The 19,624-nt window shown below is 43.0% G+C and overlaps 1 protein-coding gene across 12 annotated transcripts in view; it reads left to right on the forward strand.

Moving 5' to 3' along the window:
- The window catches only part of SULF2 (sulfatase 2), a 450,340-nt gene that overhangs the window by 277,958 nt on the left and 152,758 nt on the right, over window positions 1-19,624 (forward strand). Inside the window, exon 1 of one of the 12 annotated variants that reach the window (XM_053248095.1) lies at window positions 7,580-8,117. The exons of the other annotated variants lie outside the window; for them this stretch is intronic. The gene's annotated coding sequence lies outside the window, so the exon portion shown is untranslated. Of the gene's footprint in view, window positions 1-7,579; window positions 8,118-19,624 lie in introns of those variants that run through there. 12 annotated transcript variants of the gene reach the window in all.

The raw sequence follows: 19,624 nt of genomic DNA on the forward strand, positions 1-19,624 counted from the left end.
TCTTTTGCTAAGCAGCTAGATGAGTTATCATATTAATCAATATTATCTCAGTAATTTAATACCACTTTTGCTAGATTCCAGATTTCCTCAGCATGTTCACTATCTAATTATTACCAGTCAATAGTGGGCTGCTAAGCAACGTATATAGATCACTGTGAGTTACCAGCATTTATATCGAGACATTTAACTTGAAAATTGAACTCCTGTTAATATATTTGCAGCATGAGTTTATAGGTCCTGCTCTTGAGTAAATATGCATGGCTCCAAAATTAGTATCAACAGCTGTTTAAATTCCATCATATATTTTTTTTAATTTGCAATTAAGTGAATATTGTTCTGTACTATCTTATATCTTCATATATTGTATGAGATAGAATAGATTGAGCATTTTTATTAATATGCATTATTGAAATGACAGGAAATGTTGTTTTTGTTTTTATCTTTCAGTACTTAGTGGCTGTGGCTGTGTTCCATTTTCATAATGTCTCATGACAAATGTAATTGCATTTGTACTGACAGCTCAGCCTCATTCTAATGCTAAACACTGAAAACACCAACCACAATATTCAGTTTGATAGGATCATTCTACTGTCATCTGTCTAAAGCACAATGTAGGATAAAGGAATTTGACCTCGCCAAAGCTCAGTGATAGAGCATACACTTTGCATGCTAGAAAGTCTTGAGTAAAATTCCAGAAATTTCCACTTAAAGTAATCTCAAATAGCAGGTCTGAGAGAGGCCTCTGCCTGAGGAACATTGTCAGAGTACATGGGACCAGATAGACCAATGGCCTAAGAATATAAGGCAGTTTCAAACCTGCATTTAAGCTCACTTTCTATCTGTTTGTTTGCCAAATGTTATGATTTATTATAAATGTTCACACTTTCAGCTCTCACTCTACTCACTTCTACAACTTTTTCTTTTTGTTCTTCCTTGTGTGATGTAAAAGCAGAACATATAATTTGGCTAGTTGTCAAATAATTTCTACAAACACACATATATAGTATGTTATTGTATACAATAACATTGTATTGTATGTTAATTATTGTATGTTTGTAGGATGGATGGATGGATGGATAGGATCCACCGAGTCAGACCATTGGTCCATCTAGCTAGTATTGTCTTCACGGACTGGCAGCGGCTTCTCCAAGGTCGCAGGCAGGAATCTCTCTCAGCCCTATCTTGGAGATGCAAGGGAGGGAACTTGGAACCTTCTGCTCTTCCCAGAGTGGCTCCATTCCCTAAGGGGAATATCTTACAGTGCACACATGTGGTCTCCCATTCAAATGCATCTAGGGCAGACCCTGCTTAGCTAAGGGGACAAGTCATGCTTGCTACCACAAGACCAGCTCTCCTTAGAGATATTCTCTCTCTCTCTCTTTCTCTCTGGAGATATAAGGAGATTGCATATATATATATTTGTAGAATTATATATAATCTCAGGGAGACTTAATGCAAGGAGTTCAAATAAGGAAAGTTCCAATAGCTTGTCCTCTTGAAGAGGCTGTAAAAGATAAGCAATGTAAGAGTTGTATTTAGCAGGGGAATCGGTTGTTTTTACAACCTCTTTTACTATCCCCTATTACCTTCCTATCCTCTTCCCTCTGGAGCCTTGGCTCTGTGTGTGTAACATACTCATGACATGAATCTTTCTCCAGCTCTCACTACCTGTCGAATAGACACACTATATAGTTTCCATACTTCGTGTATTTTCTTCCCTTTCTCCCTGCAAGCAGCATCTATGGAGGGGTGTCCTTGTGAACATGCTGAAGGGACATCTGAGCCCAGCTATCAACTCTCAGAGGAGACTTCAGTCTCTGAAGTTCCCCTACCCATCCCCATTCTACAGGGGCTTTACAATACCAGCACAAGACATGCAGCATGCACAACTGGATTGACAGGGTTGGTGAAGGGAGTCGGTGCATGGAAGGAAAGGCATTCTGCTTTTCCCCAGGGCTGCCTCTTACACTTGCAATTTGGTGATAAAGGATATGAGAATTTGGTATGTTGATACACCTTGTGATTGTGTTTGCTTGCCACAAATCTCCTAGCAGAAAACTGAGTCCAGATTAAATTATTGTTAAATTGCATGACCCATGGTGAAGCAATCACACAACTGTGTGAACACAGATCAGCCCAGTTGTGGCTAACTTTCATTGTCATTTTGACAATTTGGTTGAATCTTTTTTCCTTTTGTCTGCCGTGTAGTTGCTCATTATCAAAAGCTAGATATGCCTTGTCACATTACTGTAATTACAACTTTCTAACTATCTCCTCATTCCATATCTAGTTGTCTTGCTAAAAATAGACGAAAGCAGTTAAAATTGACCAAAGCACTGGACCTTATCTGCCCTACCTCCTTTCCTAGTTTCATAATGCATCTCCCTCATTACATTCCAGTACTGAACAACTTGAACTGTGGATAAAAATCCTAACAAGGCCATATAAGTATTGGTAGCATTAAGCAAATTGTTATCTGTTAGTCTCTGTTCCCACACCGTAGGAACATAGGAAGCTGCCATGTACTGAGTCAGACCACTGGTCCATCTAGCTCAGTATTGTCTACACAGACTGGCAGGAGTCTCTCTCAGCCCTATCTTGGAGATGCTTCCAAGGAGGGAACTTGGAACCTTCTGCATGGAACTAGGCAGGTGCTCTTCCCAGAGTGGCTCCACCCCTTACGGGGAATATCTTCCAGTGTTCACACATGTAGTCTCCCATTCACATGCAACCAGGGTGGACCCTGCTTAGCTAAGGGGACAAGTCATGCTTGCGGCTACAAGACCAGCACTTCTTCCTTCTAAGCACTCTAACCCATCTGGGTCCTGAAAAAGGTGTTCTTAGGTAAGTAAGATAAGGGTAGGGATCCTTGAGGCTTAGGGATAGGACAAGGAAAATTACATTTTCTAACAGGATTTGTAAAGAGGTTTGTATCTTTGTGTTTTTATGATATGATTCCATTTTGGAGTAAAGGCGTGGTGGTGGTGGTGGTGGTAAATCATAAACATAGGTATCCCGGTTTGCGCCCGGGATACCTGAGGGACCGCCTGCTCCCAAGGGTTGCTGCCCACTTGACGAGATCATTTGCGGGGGCTCTGCTCCGGGTGTCGACAATGAGGGAGGCTCTGTTGTTGTGCACGCGGGACAGGGCCTTCTCTGTTGCTGCCTCCAGACTTTGGAATGCTCTCCCAGTGGTCATTCGCTCCTCAGACTCCATCACAGTTTTTAGAAAGCTTCTTAAATCTTGGTTTTTTATCCAGGCCTTTACATAATCGTTTTATTGCTGCTTCTGTGTGTTTTTATCCGTGTACAGTTTTTATGTTTGTATTTTATATATTTTAAATCAAATTTCTTTTCATATTTTTAACTTAACACTTTTAACTGTCATTTTTATTGTATGTTTTTAAACTTTTGTAAACCTCCTTGGGATTGTTTTAATGAAAGGCGGTATATAAATTGAACAAGAAATTAAAAATAAATAAAATAGGTAATAACATGTAATCTTGGGTAGGAGACCAACCACTATTATTCCCACTTTAGAGATACAGATACCCAGAAAGAGAGGAGTTAAATTTGACCCTCAGGAAAGGGAAGGGACTGTAGGCTGTAGCTCAGTGGTAAAGTCCATGTTTTGCATTCAGAAGGTCCCAGGCTGAATCCCTGGGATCTCCAGGAAGGAATGGAAAGACCCATCTCTGAGAGTCTGAAGGAGCTGCTGCCAGTCAGTAATAGGCCTGCTCAACTTAGACTCCCCAGCAGTTTTTGAACTAGAACTCCCATAATCCCCAGCCACAGTGGCCAATAGATAAGGATTATGGGAATTGTAGGCCACCCCTGCTAACTTGGCAAAGTGGCACCTTTTACCGTGGTGATTCTCTTTATTTAGCAGGGGGAGAGTAACTGGCCCTATCCACCCCCAGCACAGTACCTCCAGTGACTGTTGCTGGTGTCTATCTTGTGTTTCTTTTTAGATTGTGAGCCCTTTGGGGACAGAGATCCATCTTATTTATTTATGTATTTATTATTTCTCTGTGTAAACCACCCTGAGCCATTTCTGGAAGGGCGGTATAGAAATTGAAGAAAATAAAATAAATAAATAAAAAATAAAATAACATCTGCAAGAGGGCCAAAGTTGAGCAGCCATGGTAGACAGATCAGGTCCATCTTGATGGACCAATGATCTGACTTGGAATAAGGGCAGCTTCCTAAGTACCTACAAATTTTCTAAAGCCATGCAGTAAGACTACGTCTGAGCAATGGACTCGTCAATGGAGTTAAATGTTAGTATGTTAGCAGGATTAATCTTTCGTATTAATTTGTATGTGCATATAAGCAACATGCATCTACAGAGGGAGGAAATTCCTTCTGGTGTGGTGATTGCACACCCAAAGATACCCTAAGTGTTTCCCTGTAAATTTTATATAACTTTGTTATATGAAGCTGATTTTCAGTGCACACTAAATCTTTTAAAAGACTCTTATTTTTAAATGCTTCAGGTAAAATATAATCGAAATAGAGATATCTCTATTATAAGTAAAGTAAAATATTATATTTTACTATAGTAAATAAAATAATAAAATAATTTTGTTCTGACAAAGTAATGCCAGGATGGAAGTCAGTTTAAAAACTAGCCTTGCCCAGGCTCACAGATTGATTTGCATGACTTTTTAATATCAGTAAGCCAGCTGTCTTTGGCATATGAAATGGAAGATCCTTTCACTTCAATGGGAAACCGTATTTACTTTGCGAACTTGTCACCAACCAGGGGGTACATTATCCTCTTAATGCACTTGTGTAACGTCCATTAACATTGATTGGAATTGCATGTACTTGCTGAGAGAATCTGTACCTTTTGTTAAAATGGGAGCTCCATTGTGACTGATTTTCTGATGACATTAACAATCATACCATTACTGTATTTTATTTTTAAGCTCTAGTGGCTACTGCCTGCTGCCTTTTTTTTTTAATAAACGGAAATTAAGCTTTTAGAACCACATTCCTATTATTATGAGATGCTTGCTTTTCAAAGAATGGAATTATTGGAAGAGGCAAAAAAACATCTAGTTAATAAAATTCCCTGCCCAAAGATAGGATCATTCATGTACCACAACATGTACTCCATCTTCCACAAATCAACCAGTGTTTTGGAAAGAATACATGTTGTGGTTAAAACAGAGTTGAAAGACACATGGATTCTGTTTCTTACTGTGAAAAAAATCTGTGTGCTTAAGCAAATTTGTTGCAGCATTGTGTTTAGAAACAAATATTGAAAAATAGTATGTCACTATCCTCTTGAGAGTCATTTTCACAATTAGGTTTTAGCATTTCATATGTCTGTAATTTGGTTGTAAATTCCTATGTTAGCTATAGCAGGCTATGCAGCTTTGGTCCTTCTGCAGCTTTTTTGGACTACAACTCCCATCATCCCAGACCATTGACCACTGTGGCTGGAGAAGAGATAATGGGAGCTGTAGTCCAAGAACAGACTACAGTCCAAGAATAGACTACCCCTGCTAACTTGGCAAAGAGGCACCTTTTCATGTGGTGATTCTCTTTATTTAGCAGGGGGAGAGTAACTGGCCGTATCCACCCCCAGCACAGTACCTCCAGTGACTGTTGCTGGTGTCTATCTGATGTTTCTTTTTAGATAGTGAGCCCTTTGGGGACATGGATCCATCTTATTTATTTGTTATTTCTCTGTGTAAACCACCCTGAGCCATTTTTGGAAGGGTGGTATAGAAATCGAATAAATAATAATAAATAATAATAAATTAGGCCTTTTTTTAAAAAAAGCCATTGCCCATTTAAACAAAACAACTGTGTCATTAATTAATCAGATTTAATAATGCTAAATATTGGTTGGGTCATGCCCTTTTAAAATACATAATTTCTGGCAGAGAATACAATCTGTTGCTAGAACCCCAGCTAACTGAGCAGAGACACTTTTTAAAAGTCACTTTCCTGTATTTAGCAGAAGGAGAGCAGCTGTCCTCATCCAGCCCCAGCACAGCATTCTTCCAGTGGTGGTTGCTGGTGTCTACCATATATTTCCTTTTAGACTGTAAGTAAGCCCTTTGGGGACAGGGAAGCATCTTATTTATTATTTTCTGTGTAAACTGCTTTGAGCACTTTTGTTGAAAAGTGGTATATAAATATTTGTAGTAGTTTATAGCAGTAGAGAACTGAACTGAACCAAACCTGGAAGAACCAGTGTGCTATAATGTTGAGTTTTCTGCTGAGGACAAGGGACGCCTTAGTTGAAATCCCCACTCAGCCTTGGCCTAGTCCAATTCTCTCTTACCTTTCACATGGGGGTGGTTGTGAGAATAAAATGGGAGGAAGGGAGTCATATGTTGCCTTGAGCTCACTGGAAGCAGGTTCCAATATAAAACTAATAATAATAAACCTGGAAACTGTTGTCAAGGACCTTTTTAGATCTCCTAGCTCCACATGCCCTGGGTTGGGACCACACCTGCTCCATGATGTATTTATGTCGCCTGCCGGTGCCTAGAGGCTCCAGTCAGGATCAGGCCCAGTCTTGTATCATTGCATATCTCTGCACAGAGATGCTTATTCTCGAGCCTTATAATTAGGTACGCATCTGGCAACACCATAAAGGGAGCCTAATGTTTCCAAAGCGTTCCTTCCCCGAAAAGCTAGATTGCCCTTGCTTAAAGAAAAACCAGTCACCTTCCAACAGAGAAGCCAGATATTTTTTTTCCCCTTTTGTTGTAGATGAAATAATCTGCAGCTTGCCTGCTGGAAGTTATCTTTTAACACTTTATGTAGTAAAGAGAGTCTATGAAAAGATACTGGTAAAATCCAAGTTACATGAGTGCTTTGCATATCTTGAGAGAGATTGTCTTCCAGCAAAAGGAGAACTTTTTGTCTACATGCCAGCCGGTTCTATTCAGAACTTCCTTACTCCTTGACTTTGTCAGACAGAGATTGGCAGGCTGGCGGTGGGGCGGTGGGCGAGGGGCATCTTGTCCCAGTTGCCTCAGAAAGACTACTGGACAAGACGGTTTGCGGGAAGGGAAATTCCTCTGTGTTGGGGGGGGGGTTGGGTGGTGGTGTCTCTGGGCCTATCAGAGAGAGGGGCCTGCTGCCGCCTGGGTGACAGCTTCCTTTTTGCTTCCCTCTCATGCCTCTCTGAAAAAAAGGTGGTGGACAGGGGCCCATCTTCACTTTTTGTTCCAGGGCGGGGCCCACCACTCCAACCTTGTGCTCCTGGTGTGTGAAACACTCCTGTAGAGAAGGGCAATTCTGCAAGTCTCTGGTATAGGCATTGACAGAGCAGTCTGTCAGTGTGTTTGATTTGCTTCTAATGTGGTGTTTACACCCAGATCTTTTGGGTATAATAAGGTAGAGCGCTGGGTAGCAAAAGGACTTCCCGTGGCTCTGTTTCTGCTGCTGCTTTACTTGGACTTTGAATAAATGCCGGTGGAACAGGTTTCCACCCCCTCTGAGTCTCTTGGGGATTGCGTCAAGGTTGGGGAGGAGGAGGAGGATCCTCTTGGAAATAAATTAACTTGCTAAAAAAAAAAACACACACACACCCACCACCCCACACGTCTCTCTTCCCTCCCCTTCTCCCTCCCCGCTCTGTTTTGAAATGGGATCCAGGCAGCCGCTGCCTTTTGCCAGGGGTTAATCGCTGCCTGCCCAGCTCTGCTCTGCACCAGCAGCAGGAAAGGCGCAGAGCGCCGAGCTCCTTCCCTGCCGGCGCGATGGACTTGGCCCCGCCGCGTTTGAGATTTAAAGCCAGCGGCGTGCAGCCGGCAGCAGAGTGAAAGAGGAGAGCGACAAATCTGTGCCGGACTCTGCTAGCCAGCAGCGGGGGTGGGGGGAGCGGAGCAAAGCTGCCACCGTGGGGCGAGCGGGCAGAGGACCGGAGAAGGGCGAAGAGGGACGACCGAGCGCGCCCTCTCTCCTCCCATCTCCGGCGGGGACGCGGCGCACCGTGCACGGAGTAGCCTGCAGCTGGGCGGGAGAGGGCAGCACGAGAGGATGCGACGCCGGGGTGTCCGGCTGAGCTCAGCTGCGGCGGCGGGGAAGGCGAGCTACTCCTGAGCCGAAGGACATGTTGCCGCTGCTGCGCCTTTGGCGACGGCCAGGTGAGTTGGGTGGCCGGCGGCCGGTCAAGCTTCGGGCTGTGGGGAGGCAGAGTGGACGAGCAGGCAGGATGGAGCCGCCTAACGGGAGGAGAGCAGCGGAGCCCTGAGCGAGGAGGATGCGCTTGTGCCGCCTTGACGCCGCCGCCGCCTCCCAGGAAGAGCCCTCTGCGTTCCAGGCAGGCGGGCTGCTCCGCCTTGCTCTGCCCTGAACGGGGGTCTCTGTCGCCTAGTCTGGGGGGGGAGCCTGCGCGGCTAAAGTGCTTCGCTCGTGCTGTGAACGTCGGTGCAAGTTGCAACCCATCCAGCGCGGCAGCAACGGGGCGCCCGCCGGCAGGAGGATTGATTCCGCCCCCGGGCAGTGCGGGCCTGTGTCCCAGGCACAGCTGAGATGAGGGACGGGACCCCCGTGGGAGGAGGGCTCCATCTGCTCGGGAGTCTGCTGGGGGAAGAGGTCTGCTGTCTCCAACTTTGCCGGTCCCTGCGGGGGTGACGCTGGGCTGGATCCTGCACGGAGGGGAGCCGCTTGCAAAACAACAGCTGATGTCTCAGCACTTCGGGCGGCCGCCTGCGTGTGTGGGGAAAGCTTCTTGATGAGACTGACTTCCTCATAAGTTTGTTTGTATATGACAGTGCCCTAGCTCTCTGGTTCACACGTGCGTGGTGTTCACTTGGAATCTTATTGTTTGAGGACTTCTAACTCAGTGTGAACTTTCTCCCTTGTAATGGAATGTGTTGCAGTTGGTATTGGTTGCTATGAAAAGTTCCATTTGTGGTGGTAGATCCAAATGCTGCATTCACACATGCAGGTCTTCCTTTGATGATGAACTAGTGATATGCAGTCAGTAATGAATAGGTATGTGGGTTCATGGGCTCACTGGAGGACAGTGTTTTTAAAAGGCAGTAAACCTTAATCTGAGCAATAGAGGAGGCTACATGCAAAGTGACTATTTTGAGGATTAATGGTTATCTGCCTTCGTAAATGCAAAGTTTGTCTTGTCCAATGTAGTGATGGTGCTGGAAAAGCAGATAATTCAGTTTAGTCCTGTGGCAGTAAGGACACACATACTGTTCTAGCATTTTAGGTACAAATGAGATTAAGCCTGTAGCTTGTCATAGGTAACAGCCAACCTACTTCACCAGAAGCCTGAAGCAGACTGAATAGACAGTGGAGTGAGAGGGTGTGGGGGGGGGCCTTTATTGGACCAAGAGAACATGCCACCTTGTGTTGCTCAGAAATCTTTTCACAAACAAAGGGACTTTGATTGCAGTGGGACTCTCCTTGCATCCTTTTTGAAAATCACAAAATGTGATTTTCAAGTTACATCCCTGTTTTAAAACATTGCCTAGAACATGACAGCCCCACAAGGAGCACAATCCTGTTGCAGAACTGTATGACTCAGTGGACTTCTATATGATAGAAACATCAGCTTCCCAGTGTGCAAGGGTGGCTCCAGGTGTGTTATGGGTGGGCAAGTGGCTTGTTCCCCCTACTTGCCCCCCATATCTGTTTCAGAAATCTAATATGTGGGACACAGCTCATCCACCCATAAATGTACTTTTCCCCTTCTGTGCCCCCCCTTTTTTTCTGGTGCCACCACTGCCGGTGTGCCTTGTTTATGCATGTAGTTTATGTTTGCTGTGGTGCCGTCTACTACTGTAGACAGTAACAATTTACTGTGACTTTTCTTGCCCCTTGGGTAGGATTTAATTTGTTGCTCCTGAGGTCTTTGGATCAGAAATCAGAGTGGTGATGAAGCTAGCTTTTTACGGGGCTAGGTTTCCCCACTCTGTTTTAGAAAACCAGTTGTAGAATACATGCTGCAATTTTAATGTTTTTAGAGCAAAATACCTGTGACCTTAAGTGGCACAGTGGGGAAATGCTTGACTAACAAGTAGAAGGTTGCCGGTTCACTTCCCTGCTGGTATGTTTCCCAGACTATGGGAAACACCTATATCAGGCAGCAGTGATATAGGAAGATTCTGAAAGGTATCATCTCATACTGCGTGGCAGGAGGCAATGGTAAACCCCTCCTGAATTCTACCAAAGAAAACCACAAGGCTCTGTGGGCACCAGGAGTCGAAATTGACTTGACGGCACACTTTACTTTAACCACTCTTACTTGGAAGTAAGTCCAATTTCTTTCAATGAGTGTTACTTCCTTACGCATGCTTACTTTTAAAAAATAAAAGTTGGTTTATTTTTTATCTAACATATATAAGGAATATGTTTGGAAGAAAGATTATGTGTGTTCCACACCATATGGGTGAATAGTATGAATACAAGTTGCAATCATTGCTGCTTGAAGCCTTCACTGGGAGAAGAAAAGTAATTCAAAACTACCTGCTGCCTGGATATGTAATTTAATGTTCAAGTGAGTGCCTGGAACAGTTCCTCCTTTTCTGATGAAAAGTTAGACATTTGCACAAAAGGTATAATTTTTTCTAAATAGCTCAGATATGTAAATTTGTTCTGCCGAAGTAACCTTCAGCTGTCAATGTTAGCAGTGACATGAGGTTTGGATCTATTTTGTCCTACTTTAGGATTAGACTCTGCAAATGGAGAAAAATCCATTATAGCACAATTGCACCACAAATAAAGCATTTAGAAATAATACCTTTCATTCTTGTTTATATGCACACAAGAAGCCACCCAATGAAACAGTGAATTTTATATTAAGATAATGTGCAATCTGATGGAGGAAGATGTTCTTAACCTAGGTGGCAATCCAGCACCCTTTGACTTCATTGGCAAAACTCCCATTGGTTTTAAAGGAGCTGGACTGCTTTCCAAGAAAAAAATTCTCTGATTTCTTTTCCTTTTTAGTTAGAAAGAAGCTACAAAGGTGAGGAGAGAAGACGCATACACACGGCTTGAACAGAAGGCACAAAACGGTGATCAGCTTGCCAGTTTTGTTGGGATGGTTGCTAAGGAGTGAAGTCAGTGTAGGGAGTTTCCATGATTGTGAATACTGGGTGAACTGTGCTCTTTAGTCCATTTTAAATAGCACATCTGGTATAATCTGAAAATATTCGGAACCCCTGATGGGTATGAGCTACTGTGACAGGCCTTGGCTATTTTTATTAGGATTTAGGAGAGAGTCCAAAAATTTAGGAGCCAAACAATGGACATTTGACAAAATTATTGGATTGAGAGTGAATGGTCTGCTCTTTATCCCTTTTACAAGTAGCACCCTTAGAACAGAAACAAAGCTTCCTGAGATAAAGATTTTATTAAATAACTCTGCCTCTGAATATCCTACACTGGTGCCAAGGTTCAGTTTCTAGGTGCCATGACTTCCTGGTGCCTGGGATCTGTCAAGCGCTGTACTGTGTGCTAGCCTAGATTTCCAAGTGTATTGCTGCCCTTGGTTCCTTCTTATGTGCTCTTTTCCTTGAGTGTCTGGGATAACTTAATCCCTGACAGCCTGATCCAAAACACATTGAGGTTGTTTTCGCACAACCATCTGTGCAGGGGCTGGCTGGAGGGGATGCAGGAGCCTATGTTCCTTCCCCACCAAGATTGATGACTCTGCCCAGATGAGTGGTGATGCATCAAGCTGGAGGCGGGGAGGTAGGAAGCCCAGCCGCCAGGAATCCCACAATTCACGGCACGAGATCCTTCCCCCAGCCTCTATTATTTTAATGGCTGCCGTGCACGTCTTCCTACCTCAACTTTAGCCTGGGTTTCAAACCCGAGCTACTCAGCAGAGGAGTGCTGGGATCGGGAGTGATCCCACTGGTTGCCATGGCCTGCCCTACCTGGGCTAGCACTGCCCTACCTGGGTAGGACTGGTTGTAAGAATGACCTCATTGACTTGGAAGTGCATCCTGTTAAATTAAACTAGACTTGCTTCCAGTGTTTCCTCTAACAGAGATTCTCAGATGTTGTTGACTACAACTCCCAGAATCCCCAGATGCAGTGGCTCTTGCTTGGGGATTATGGGAGTTGTAGTCAACAACATCTGGGAATCCCTATTAGAGGAAACACTGCTTGCTTCCATATAATGATGTGTAGGATTGCATCCCCCATTGTTTACAAACAGTGTCTTGCAACAAGCCTCTCAGATTCCAAGAAACTGCTGTGTTGCTATCTTAGGACAGGGGTTCCCAGCCTTGGGTCCTCAGATATTGTTAGACCCAGACTATGGGAAACACCTATATCAGGTAGCAGCGATATAGGAAGATCCTAAAAGGCATTATCTCATACTGCATGGGTGGAGACAATGGTAAACCCCTCCTGTATTCTACAAAAAGAAAACCACAGGGCTCTGTGGTCACCAGGAGTCTACACCGACTTGACAGCACAATTTAGCTATCTACATCTGCCATCATCCTCAGCCACAATGGCCTGACCGTTGTGGCTGGAGATGTTGGGAGCCATAGTCCAGCAATGTCTCCGATCCTAAGATTGGTCACCCCTGTCCTAGGGCAGTGTATAAAGAGGGCCTTAGTACTTCTAGCTGCTAATGATTTTTAATGCTGGTTTTAAAATGATTTTAATGTTAGTGTTTCTAATGTTTAAATGATTTTAATTGTTTAATTGATTTAGTTTTGATTTTAACTGTTAAATTGATTTTAATTGTTTTTATTTGTTCTAAACCGCTCTGAGCCATTTTGCAGGGGCGGAATATAACTCATGCAAAATAATTGCTAATACTGTGCAGCCAAGCTGATTCAAGAGATGATGGTAGCGGTGTCGCTTCTTTCTTTAGGGTAGGGGCATTCTGGAAATAATATTTGGTTTAGGAGAATCGGGTATTACAAATAGATTTTGTAGGTATTACAAATAGATTTTACCAAATAGATTAGGTATTACAAATAGATTTTGGAGGTTACTTAGGATTGCTTAAGAAAAGCGATCCTAAAGGTTTTGGAGGCTACGTAGATCCTAAAGGTTTTGGAGGCTACGTAGATCCTAAAGGTTTTGGAGGCTATTCAGGATTGCTTAAGAAAAGATGGGAGCTTCTCACTGAATATTCTCCCATTGGTGGCTGAAGGTAATTATTTTAGAGCTGGGGTGGGATCCATATCCACACTTTCCCCAGTCCTATTTTGTCCATGGTTGTAAGCCACCTCCCGCGCCCGCTCCATACTGCTGCTTTCTTCTTTCTGGCTTAATCACATGGGTGATCCCAGCCAGTCAGGGATTGTGTAGGGAATGGGATGATATATTACATAGGCAACAAGATTTGCCACCATAATTTTAGCAATGCGGGGAAATGGCTTCAGTTGAAAAAGAGAGCAAAAGGGGATAATCTAAATAAACAGGTAAACTAACATGGCCAAAAATCATTAAAGATTTTGACACTGCCAAAAATCCCCTAGAAAGAACTCTTCATTTTTACCAGGTTTTTGACCTGTGTTCTCAAAAACCCTTTGATTCTTTGGAAGCTTATCAGGGACTCTTTGAGAAGGAGATCAATAATGACTGGCAAACTTCTCTGAAAAACTTAAGTTCTCAATGGAGAGCTTTGGGAATATTCTAGGTGCATAGTACAGTGGATTTGGCTGGTATCTCAGATGAGCTTAGAAGTGTGCCTTACACATTCCAGAATATTGTGTATTACACAAGGGTTCCTCAGCAGACAAATCGATGTGGAAAGGAAGTTTGAAGGACACTGATCTGGTCAAAGCACCTGTCCCTAAAGCATACCTGACAACGTAGCTGTCCAAGCAGTTGTTACAGATTAGGCAATGGCCATCTCTCTTTGCTTGGCATAATTCTGGCTGATAGTTCAGAAAGCTAGTGGATGTCTCTGAATGGGAGTGTTAGTGGCCTTGGATGGGGGTGAGGGAAGGCTTAAAATCCTAGTAAAATGACATGTACCCACCTGATGGGAAGGCTTGATGTGAGAATGTAAGGTGTTCCCGTGCCCACATGTGTGTAAAGAGAAAATAGAAGAAGCAGGGAGAGGCTAGTTTTGTTTGCGGGGGTGGGAATTGCATTTTTGGAGAGGCTGGACAGAGTTGAAGCACCTAGAGTGCAGTTTTTCCCCCCTTTGTGGATCTGATATAACTGCTTGTATAAGTGTGCTGCTTCTCAACTTTATCTAGTGCTTAGTTTTTTATATTTATATTTTTATATTTATAATATTCCACTGCTTCCAATGATCTCCCTCTCTCTTTTGTTTTAATGGGAAGGCAGAATCTGAGAAGCTCTGAACCTCTGGAACTTCTCAATGCTCATGAAACTGGGGAGTATGCATAACAATATGAAGCCTCTTTTTACCAAGTCAGACCATTGATTTAGTAACCTGCGTTGTCTATGTGGATTAGGAGTGGCTCTCCTGGATTTCAGACAGGAGCCCTTCCTAGCCCTCTTTGGAGAGACCAAAGATTGAACCTGTGTCTTTCTGCATGTTAGAAGTTTATTAATATATTGCTGACATCTAATTGAGCATGTGGATAGCTACAGAGCCTCCACAAGCTCTCATTAAGGGTGTGGGGGATACATTTGGGACTGTTAGGAGGGACCACAAAGCATGTCCCAAAATGTTAGTTTTGGAGGGGATGCTCATACTTCCCCTCAAAACCAAAAACCACCCCAGAGAAGCAGAAAATACATACAGGTTGCAGGCACAGAATGTTCAAATGAAGGTTCCAAAAAACAGGTTCTTTCCTATCCATGAATAGAGCACAGCCAATATAACTGAAAGTTTTCAGGGAGGAGCATGAGAAAGAGAATTGGGAAATGGGGTTGAGGGAGCAAAGAAAAACATTGACAGTTGGTGTTACACAAGATACAGTCTATATACATTTAAAAAGGGGATGAGGGAGAAAAAGCCAAATACAAAAATCAAAAGAGAATGTTCTACAAACAAAAAGTAACAAACCTTAACAGAGTTTAAATGTGTAGAGAGGCGATTCAGAACAACATGAATCTCACGTGATTAAAGAATGTCACAATCTCGCGATCTCATCGGCATGTCCTTTAGTGATATCAAGGCAGGCATATTCTTGTCACGGTCCTGTTGTTATCTTGTGTAGTGGCTCCTGTTCATCTGTACTGGCACTCTGCAAGATACGAAATATATTTTATCAAAGAAGAAAGATACGAAATATATTTTATCAAAGTTCTGACAAGACCTCCTCCCAGCCCTACATTTCACTTTTCTGCTGCCCATCAGTGGCCAGTTCTGTCCCTTCTTAACCAGTATAAAACATGAGATTTCAGATCTGATGTGACATTTCATTGCAGGTTCCACTTGTGTATTCTACCTGAGCTACAGCACTATCCCAGAATCTCCTTTTGAAAATTTTTAAGGAAGAAGATGCCACAACTTCACTGTTTAGGTTCATTCATTATAGAATTTCTGTAACAATTAGGGAGATGAAGGACCATTGCTTAGCGGGCCTTCCTCACAGTGGTTAGAGTGCTGGACTAGGACCGGGGAGACCCCAGTTCAAATCCCCATTCAGCCAGGATACTTGCTGGGTGACTCTGGGCCAGTCACTTCTCTCCCAGCCTAACCTACTTCACAGGGTTGTTGTGAGGAGAAACTTAAGTATGTAGTACACCACTCTGGGCTCCTTGGAGGAAGAGCGGGATATAAAATGTAAAATAAATAAACTAAAATAAAATTAGTGTATATGCTTTGCATGCAGAAAGTCCCAGGTTCAGTTTCTGGTATCTCCAGATATGGCTGAGAAACACTATCTCCACCTGAATAACTGCTAATCAATCGGTGTAGACAATACTGAGCTATATGGACCAGTGTTCTGATTCTAGTATAAGATAGCGTCAGCGTAGGGTAAGTTATTTCTAATGTTTAATATTTTTATGTTAAGCAATTTTGGCAAATAATGTTTATGTAGCTCTCTGAAATGAAAAACCATTGCTTTCTATCCTTTACTTGGTATATAGCATTGTCAGTGCTTCTCCTGTATAGCTCCTTGAATAGTTGAAGACTTATTTCATACCCTGTTTGCTTGTTTGTTTAATTAACAATTTTTTTAAAAAAAAATCTGCCTTTCATTAAAATAATCCCAAAACAGTTTACAAAACCAAACTGAGAATGCGACCCAAATGACATATCTTGCCATGGTCTCCTATATCATCTTGGAACCTTACCCACATTTAACATGCCAAAATGGGCTGATTTTCACGACAGCTGCTGGGCTGGCACCTGCTATTTGTGCTGATTCTAGTGCCTGTGGCATGCAGAAGAGGCAATCGTGTGCCACTCCAGATGGAGAGATTTTGAGTGCTTGCAACAGCTTGCCAAAAGTGCTGTATTTGCCATTGACCTTCTACATGGCTGCCACTGTGCGCTATACAGGCAGCTTGACATCAGTTCAAGCAGTGGCTACCATACCACTGTTGGCCATGAAAACTGGGCTGGCACAGGCACAATAAATGTGGATTGAATGGCAAGTTTAGTGCAGGCTCCCTCACAGTTTTTAGAAAACATGTAAGGACGTGGCTCTTTAATCAGGCTTTTAAATGATAGTATTGTTTTTACTGCTGCTGCTGCTGCTGCTTTGTGTTTTGTTTATTAATGTTTTATTTAGGTTTTAAAACTTTTATGTAGAAATATTATTATTTGTATTTTTGTATTTGATTGTGTACTGTTTTAATTATATTGTAAACTGCTTTGAGATTATTTTAATGAAAAGCGGCATAGAAATTGAACAATAAATAATAAATTGTTAAGTGCTTCATTGCTTGCCAAGCACTGCATGGAACTACTCAACTTGCATTCTCAGTATGCCAATTCATGTGTGTGAATTAGTCCTTGGTGTTTTGTCTTGACATGCTGCATTTTCCAGATTCAGTAGTAATTGGAAATAACTCAACTGTGATCCTTTTCTGAATTCTGTCACCTCTCTGGGATGGCATCTTGACCACTCTGAATGTGGAAACATCTTCCAGTGTGATTTTTCTTTTTATATGAGCAATTTGATGCTGTTAATTAGGTTTCACAACTAATGTCAAGTTGGTTGTGGCCTGTCTGTCACATTCAAACATCCATTTCTGGAGCAAAGAGGTTATTTCATAAAAAATTCTTGTGTAAGTTTTCTTACCTAGTCATTATGTGCAAAACACATTCAGATTGCAGGCTTTCAGTTGGTTGTAAAGGGTACTCATGAAGACTACTTATTTTGATAATGACAGAAATGTAATGTGTGGAAATAGTTTAAACATCTGTGTAAAGAAGGTAAGCTGAAAAGTAATTATTTTGGTAAAAGATGTTTGAAAGCAAGTGCGTTCTCACAAATAACTGTAATTTTACAGCTGTAAATACGCATAAGCAATTGTAAGTAAAACCATTTGAGTAACCTATGTGTTTGCTGCTCCAGCTCTTGAACAAGAAATTCTACAGACAGACATTTTATTAAAAAATGTGAGCTCTGTCTCAATAAGCTTACCATTTAATTTTAAATGCAACAAAAATTCAAAGCAAACTATTTTATTGAAGGTGGCTTGAGAGAAGAGAAAATCCACCATTTGAGGTCATATAAGACAACATATAGAAGAATGTAATAACCAGGACAAACTTGCTGTCCATAAAATCTGTAATGGAAAAGTGCAGTCAAAAAACACACATGATGGAGAAGTTAAACCCTTCGCTCAACACCCAGTAAGAAATGACAGTCAGAGGAACAGCTAGCTAATTGTGAGTCAAGTATTTATCCTTTGTGAATTCAGTTAGAACAGTGGTTTCTAACCTGTGGTCCATGGACCACTAATATTGCAGGTGGGGATTCTAAAAGAGTGGCAGGCAGAGCTGTGCAGATGCGCATTGAGCAAAGCAGCTGCTCCGGCTACATGCTCCACCCCACAAACTCCAACCCCACTCTTGCCTCCTTTGTCTGCAGCCTCCATTTGCGTTCTGTGCCACCAACCCTTGTGGCACTAGGAGCAGAGGCACTAAACAGCATGCCCAAAGTATGAAAAGCCAGCCGTGAAATGGCGGTGGGTGCACTGAGCCTTAGAACTTGATTTTTAGTCTGGCCTTCCAGGGTTTTTAAATTGTTTTTAACTGTTTTAAATTGTGTTTGAATGGTTTAGATTTTATGGTTTTAAGTTTGATTTTTAAGTGATTATATTTTGTTTTATAAACTGCCCAGATCTGTTGGATGGGTGGTATAGAAATGTAACAAATGCATAAGTGAAGATGGGCCCCTGCCACTTTCTTCAGAAAAGCTGCAGGGAAGAGCAAGGAGGAGCTGTCCCTCGGGCCCAGGGACATTTCTCTCTCCCACTGCCCCGTCCAAGTATAACTAAGCTGCTGCTGAAGGGCTTGGCTTCCAATACATCTAACTCAATACGTTCTTAGTTTTGAAATGTGTTGGTTGCTGCTAGATTCCTTCAGAGGCTGGGCTTAGCTGCAGATTGCTCCTCCAAGGACTGATGCTGCTGCTGGAGGGATCTATCCATTCCTAGATGTAAACACTTTTATCATTCTTACATCTCTCATTCATGCATTTGCGGGGATTATTTGCAGTCAAAAGTTAAGGTGGTTGATTAGTAGACTGGCCTAATTCTTTGAACAAGAATCTGATGTGGTTATTGCTGTTGCTGTTGTATAGTGAGTGACATCCAGGGCTGGTCTTCACCCAAATGGCACTGCAAGCAAGACTCATCCTGGGGCATCTCCTTGCTGGAGACACATCCTGGTGCTGCTGTCAGCCCCACTTTCTTTGCTGGCACTGCTCTTCTTTCCCTTTGCCAAGATGGCCTCATCTTTCAGACATGCGTTGGCTTGCTTACAAGAACCCCCAGGTTGGAGCATTGCCAGCACTGGATTTGGGATTCCTCTTACACCCCCATGAACACAGCAGTGCAGGACTGGCTCTTCCCTGCCCTTGGTCACAGCTGCTGCTTGGTTTTGTAGATTGGCAAACAAGCTCCATCTTCATTGCCACCACCAGTCAACAAAACCAAGCAGTGGTTGTGGCAGCAAAGGGAAAAACAAAGGGAGAGAGTAAATTTTCATTTGTGGGTATGTCAGAAGCACCCCAAATCCCTCACTGGCAATGCTCCAGCCAAAAGGTTCTTGTGAATTGACAATTGTGCACCAAAAAGTGAGATCATCTCACTGAGGCGAAAGCAGGGTGTTGCCAGTGAGCATCGGGGTGAGAGGGTGAAGGCTGGTGCCAGGGTTGTACACACTCGAACCCTGGTGCGTTCCCAAGTCCAGCACTCCAAATGACTTCCTGGGTCAGCTGACATCAATGGTCATGCTGCTTTGCATAATATAAGAACACAGGTACCTGCCGTAAAGTAAAGTGTGCCATCGAGTCAATTCCGACTCCTGGCGCGCACAGAGCCCTGTGGTTTAGGGGCTTATGATATAGAAAACCACAAGAGGGAGAATAGAAGCAGGGAAGGGAAATGGAGGCATGGGTGAAATGAGAGAAGATGTGCATTTATTTGTTACACCTACTTGGGCTTAGTTTCTGGAAATCACAGAATCCTGTGATTTCCCCATTGTCATGGATGGACCACCATCTGGTTAAGGTTGGACTCACAGTCACACCCCACCTTCGCAGGGGCGAGGGGC

The sequence above is a fragment of the Hemicordylus capensis genome, chromosome 4 (genome assembly GCF_027244095.1).
Source record: "Hemicordylus capensis ecotype Gifberg chromosome 4, rHemCap1.1.pri, whole genome shotgun sequence".
Lineage (NCBI taxonomy): Eukaryota > Metazoa > Chordata > Lepidosauria > Squamata > Cordylidae > Hemicordylus > Hemicordylus capensis.